The sequence below is a fragment of the Amia ocellicauda genome, chromosome 13 (genome assembly GCF_036373705.1).
Source record: "Amia ocellicauda isolate fAmiCal2 chromosome 13, fAmiCal2.hap1, whole genome shotgun sequence".
Lineage (NCBI taxonomy): Eukaryota > Metazoa > Chordata > Actinopteri > Amiiformes > Amiidae > Amia > Amia ocellicauda.
In genome coordinates, this window is record NC_089862.1 from 24,679,344 (window position 1) to 24,686,587 (window position 7,244).

Below are 7,244 nucleotides of genomic sequence, written 5' to 3' on the forward strand. Positions count from 1 at the left end.
AATATTTAGCTCTGTCCATGGTCCTGGCAAATACAGGTACTTGCATCCTGTCAGAATGTGGAATAAGGTATTTCTCTAACAAATCAGCAGCTGTACGGACATTACCTCTACACCCAACGGCAACGATCTGGAATTGGATTGTAACTTATACGTATTAATATGTATGTACTGTATGCCAGAAAAATACAGAGAAATACATTTTGAAAATAGTTTTGACATTTTTTAATGTAAGTATCTACGGAAACGCACTGCTGTTTTTTTTTTCGTATTTTGGGGGCGTGTTGTTGCCAGGTGATTTTTATTTTTATTTTTATTTTTTTAGACGTGTTGTTGCCACGAAAAAAAAAATGTGTAGTCCAAGACCATTTGTAGTTCTTATGGGTAATCTCGCGATACAACAGAACTGGATAGGAAAGATAGAAACTTAAACTAACATACTACTGAGTGAGACATTGTAAACGACTCCTTCAGGATCCAGTATGTGAAGAAGACGTCTGCTGACTTGAGTTTCCACAAAGCCCTGTTGAATGCATTTAAGGTGCACCATTTTATACCCATGTAGCTTCCCGTGTTTACCTATTTCTGCCATCGCAAACAATGTTACTTCAAGTAAAGCTGACATGTTTTTCTATTAAAACCCTTATGAAGGTTCTCATACTGCGCACAGTTCCGTTTATGTGGCTCAAACATTGTAACATATCTTTGTGCTTAAGACCAAGGTTAAAGTAAAACTGGATGCAATTCCTGTTTATCTAGTAAAACGGGGATCATATGTTAGACCCCGTTCACATTTGAGACCCCGTTCACATTAACTCAAATGTAAACGGGGTCATAGTTTTAAGGCGGCCCTGGGCCGGGTTAAAACTAGTCCCGCTTTTTGACCCGGCCTAAATGTTTCAAGACGGCCTAACTGTGAATATAAACGCGCGGGCCCTGGGCCGGGTGGAAAGTGTCAGTGCGTGACCAACTCAAGCCACTCTTTTATATATATTAAAAAGAATAGGCTAAGTAATGACATGTAATGTAAAAAGTTCAAACTACTTAGTCAATGAAAAAAAAATGTGTGGGAAACTTGCTATTCTTTTTTCTTGTACTAAGTATGTGTTGGGGTAAAATTGCCCCCTATGTATTGTATATCCCCACTGTATAACTGTTAGAAAATATAAGAAACTTTCCAGTAACTTACTAGTTAAAACTTCTTTTTATTAGGATTCCTCTGCTCTTATTATGATTTCTCTGCTCAGACTTATCTGCAATTTCTGCTGCCGTGGAAATTCTTTGGGTAACAAACCAAAATGATCTATTAATACGTTCTTGTGTGTCCTTGGTACCAGTGCTTCCATGTCTGAACTAATTACAAAGAAAACCTTATGTAATTTTGTTTACTGTGTCTTTGATATCAACGCTTATTAATTATCGCTTCCCATGTCCCATGCCCCGGACATAAGCCAAGAAGATATCATCCAGTTTCGGGAGTGCCCCGAAACTCCTTTGAAATACTGCTTGTAGATGTATAAAAGGCTATGTGAAACATTCAATAAACGAAGATAAACGAACAGACTTCGGTGTCTGTGAATTTGTCTCCTGCAGAAAAGTCTCATCTGTTACTGGAAGCGCGGACTGGGGTGCCTGATTCACTGGGACCCGAAGGGTTGCTTCAACTGAAGCTTTGTACCTTAACAGTATGATTGAAGTCTGAAATTTTACTTTATGCATTTTACACATGAAAATTGCATTGTGAAATTGTGAACAGGACCAGGTAACATTATTCACTTATCCGAATATTGCATTAAATGACATTCATTTAACCGAACCAGGTTTCCATTTAAATCAATGCATTTTATAAGGAGACCAGCTGTTTACTGTCCAAACCGACATGTAATTATATTGAGCTGAGCAGTATAATCACAAATGCCAGCTTTGGAGGTAACTGGGATGATGCAGAAATGAAAGCACTGTTTACAATGTGGATGGAAGATAAAGTTCAAAAACAAACCAAAGGAAGTGTACAAGTGCTGCTGTCTGAGGATATAACTATAGAAGCGATTACAGAGGCTTCTTTCGATGGTTATCAATCACTCGCCCGACCAAGTTAAAAGGAAAATAAAAGTGCGAAGATCAGACTTTAAAAATGACAACAAATGCAGTGGAGTCCAGAGAAAGGGTTGCATGTTTTTCCGAGGAACTCTGAGAAGAAATACTGAGCAGCAGCTTGGATTGCATGGGACACATCGACCTGCAGCAAACAGCACCAAAGAGGCAGACACTTCTGAAGTACTACTACTGTAATATATTATATGTACTGTGTGTGTGTATGTAATAGACATTTTCAGATTATAAATCTCAATAGACTATTGATAACTAATGCATATGATTTCTTGTGATTTAATGTAGGTGTCCTACTATATGTGCTTCGCTTTCAGGTGTATTGTATAACAACACTTTTAGACTTGCAGAACTGAAGATAGACATTTGAAAAGGGAAATATATGAATTAGATTCCCCATTGAACCAGCACATTTTTAAATTATATTATATCAATAGCCTATATATATCAATATGAATAAGTTGTGATTATAAATACATTGCATACACCTGTAAACAGACCTAATGTCATGCATAACTTATTTGTTTGAGCAGATTTGTTTAATTCCCCGGCATGCATTTTGTTTAGGCCGCCTTTTAACTTGCATATGTGAACACACTTAGGCCTCCTAAAACCGCAAATGTAAATGGGTTCTCTAAAAAAGTAGGACTAAATTTGAGGTGGCCCAGGGCCACGCGGTCTTATACGAGCACGTTACAAGTGACTTAACCACACATCAAAAAAGTCAGTACAGTGTTAAGTCATGTTGTGAAAGCAGGTTTTTCAGTGTAGCGGGTTTAATACTCTACTGTGCTGCAGTGGCCTAGCTGTGGTTCCTGTGGTGTGTGGTTTGAATCCCGATCAGGGAACTCTGGCTACACTTGCTATTAGAATTTTGTCTGGTACATGTTTCTAATTAGTATATTTTGTGGCAGCATTTTGTTTTTGTTTTGTTTTGTTTGTTTTTCCATTTTTTTTCGGGTGGCAGCAATACACTTCCGTAAGTATCTATACTTCAGTATGTTACAAGTAAATATTACTTATATGCATAATTATATTGTGGACTACTTATGTATTTATTTTCTGTTGTGGTCATCAAATTGAAAATATAAATTGACCAAATAGACTACATTAACAACTGTTGCAACACTTCCCCATTCTACCTTTGTTTTTCAGATGATTCGGATTTTAAGTGAGGGCAAATTTCTTACAGTTCAATTTACTTAATAGTCACTTGTGTTAATAAACAGTTTATCTTGCAGAAACTTATTGAAAATTAAATGGTATGAAATGATACAAAGTAATTAATGAGCTTCTGATTAGAACAGACCAGGTTACAGCTCCCAATCAAAGATCTTTACAGATCCAGTCCATAACTGGTTTGAACACAGGTTATCTTCCTGTGTGGGGACTCATCATGCATGTTTAGTGAATCACATTATACACTCACCTGAGTCATAAAGCATTTTCTTAATATTCCTAACATTGTATTATTAACCAATAGTTAATAAGATTATGCAGACAATTGCCTCTTGGCTATGACTCACCAAGATTTGTTGAGTTTTTCATATTTCATCTGAGAGTTAGTGTTGAATGTTGAATTATGATGTATTAAAAAGCTAGTTGTTCTGTAAATCATCTTCCTGCCACTGCACTACAACAGCTGTGATACTATTCTTTGTATTACTAAATGACTTCCCGATTTCTTGATGAACTTTTCCATCTTTAATGAAGATGGCAACAGTCTTCCCTCTTGTAAACATTACATTGTGTGTTCACAGACAGTTTCCTATCTGACCTATTGTGATAGAGAACATCAAAACATTTACAACCCCTGCCAAAACTAAACAAAACAAGAACAAAACTCCATGGCCATTGTTTCTTGGTGTTGTGGAAAACACGTCTTACACTATATCTTGGCACAACATAATAGAAGATGTGCCTGCAGCTACCTCTGGCAACTTTATGAAAAGGCTTGTATAATAGCTTGTTATACCTAGTCCATCACTCACACACTATAGGTGGAGGGTTGCTATGCTGGGAGAGACTATCCCCTACATTTTTTTAATCAACTCTCCAATTTATTTTCTCCAGCCAAGGCATAACGTAGACAGTAGATGTGGACCAACAGCCAAACCCAAGCCTCTCACTATAGCAAATGTGTGTCAATGGGTTACTTCCATGGTTGTTTAGACGGGTACTGAAGAAGAGAGGAAATTGATCAAATCTGTCCCATTTTAGTTTATATATTTTTGCAGCTGGCAATATTTTTAAATTATTGTGTGTGTTACTTCCCAAATAATGCAATCTATGCTCCCCCATTCAAAACAAACAATGTATTTTTCTATTTGAATGAAAAAAAACCATAAATCACATAATAAAGTCCTCTCTCTATAAAGGGATATAATTTGCAGTGCAGGCTACATACGTGTTTTGATCTGTAGACTAGGTAGATGTTTTGATCGATGGTTTCCAATGCTGCCCATCTCTAAGGCGATGTTCCTGTGTTTCGTTTCTTAGAGGCTGAAGTGTAATGCTATCTTCTGGGATAGTGTGGCATAGTGTGGCCTCCCCAGTGCTTCAGCATAGCATCAGCGTGGAGTAGCTTAGTTGAGAACATGTCCATAGTTTTCCGATGGGAACCTCATGTCTCCTGCTATGCCCACTGTCCCAGAGGAGCGTGTGCAGTCTGAACACAACACAGCATGCTTAGCTTAGATATGCATTGCTTTTAATTCCCCCTCAACCTGATCCATCTGTTTGAGGTTTTTCCAAGATTTGGTGCCTTTTTCTCTGTTTCTTGACTGATTCCCAAGTCACACAGAAGTGTATACTGATGAATACTCTTCATCCTACTTCCACTAGCTTGAAGGTGCTCTTTCAGCCCTCCATTTGGTAGTGGTCTGTCTGGCCTGTGTACCAGGGAATGTCACAGGCCTATGCCACAGCTGCCCTGCAAGGCTCTCAGCTCCTGTTGACTGTTTTCATCTCCTTGGACCACATCCCTCCATCTGGTCATTAGATGTTTGTGATGATTTTGGGCAACTGTATCTCAGCTGTCAGTCTAATTGTTGTACTTATAACTGATCCTGTTTTCTGATTTGCTTGACTTTCTGCACAATAGGGTTTTGAGACCTTAGTCTCTTTCAATATCTCAGCTAACTTATTTAGTTGGATGGTAGATCAATGTGCCATCTGTACATTCCTTGGCTGAGGGCCATTTTGCATTGAACCCAGATGCTGTGCAGGTTTACTCAGGTTCCAGATTTTTCAACAGGAATTTTCCTTTCAAATACTACATTTTTATATTTCCTCCCCAAAGGACTGGGGTGTGACAAGGACAAGGACTTCCAGATCTCCATTTCTTCTGTTACACTGCCTGGAGGGAAGGTAACCATTAGGAAACCTTAAGCCGCAGACCCACAGAGATTTATTTAGTTATTTATTTAAGTCTATTATCCTGTGGTAGTTTTTGTTTTTCTCTCCTCTGTGTAGAATGGTTTACCTTTTGTATTAATAACACCAGATTTCAATGTGAAAAGCAGTCTGTGACAACTCTGCAAAGGGCGATATGCCAAATAAAGACTGACTGACAGATAACAGTTTCAAACTGGGGGGGGTTTCCCCATGACACAGAAACAGCACACATTCGTAAAAGTAAAAACTGCTAATTTATTTTAGGTACCACTGTTATACAGTTTTAACAAAGGCTGTAAGGCTGTCTAAGATTCGTACAGAGCCAGGGTGGGATGGACACAATTTAACACAGGAGGGAACAGTAGACACAGGGCACAACACTGGCCCCTCCTAAAACTCTCTGACTCTGTACAATGGCACTTCCCTAACCCATTTGTCCATGCGGGGGGGTACTCCTGGCATGCACCTGTCCCTGATATGCTAATGCCGGGCAGCAACCCCCCTCTACAATGCCGTGCCACTAGCAGAGGGCATTAGAATATGTTTGTATGCATTTTGTTACTAACTGCACATCTACACCTCTGAGCACTTGAAATGTCAAACTTGGGAAATAGACAGAGATATAAGAAATTGCTATTCTGTCTGCACATGGGAGAGAAGATGAGCTGATACAAAGTACTTTGTTTGTCTTTACTGTCAGCTGAATACACTCACCTAAAGGATTATTAGGAACACCTGTTCAATTTCTCATTAATGCAATTATCTAACCAACCAATCACATGGCAGTTGCTTCAATGCATTTAGGGGTGTGGTCCTGGTCAAGACAATCTCCTGAACTCCAAACTGAATGTCTGAATGGGAAAGAAAGGTGATTTAAGCAATTTTGAGCGTGGCATGGTTGTTGGTGCCAGACGGGCCGGTCTGAGTATTTCACAATCTGCTCAGTTACTGGGATTTGCACGCACAACCATTTCTAGGGTTTACAAAGAATGGTGTGAAAAGGGAAAAACATCCAGTATGCGGCAGTCCTGTGGGCGAAAATGCCTTGTTGATGCTAGAGGTCAGAGGAGAATGGGCCAACTGATTCAAGCTGATAGAAGAGCAACTTTGACTGAAATAACCACTCGTTACAACCGAGGTATGCAGCAAAGCATTTGTGAAGCCACAACACGTACAACCTTGAGGCGGATGGGCTACAACAGCAGAAGACCCCACCGGGTACCACTCATCTCCACTACAAATAGGAAAAAGAGGCTACAATTTGCACAAGCTCACCAAAATTGGACAGTTGAAGACTGGAAAAATGTTGCCTGGTCTGATGAGTCTCGATTTCTGTTGAGACATTCAGATGGTAGAGTCAGAATTTGGCATAAACAGAATGAGAACATGGATCCATCATGCCTTGTTACCACTGTGTAGGCTGATGGTGGTGGTGTAATGGTGTGGGGGATGTTTTCTTGGCACACTTTAGGCCCCTTAGTTCCAATTGGGCATCGTTTAAATGCTACGGCCTACCTGAGCATTGTTTATGACCATGTCCATCCCTTTATGACCACCATGTACCCATCCTCTGATGGCTACTTCCAGCAGGATAATGCACCATGTCACAAAGGTTGAATCATTTCAAATTGGTTTCTTGAACATGACAATGAGTTCACTGTACTAAACTGGCCCCTACAGTCACCAGATCTCAACCCAATAGAGCATCTTTGGGATGTGGTGGAACGGGAGCTTCGTGCCCT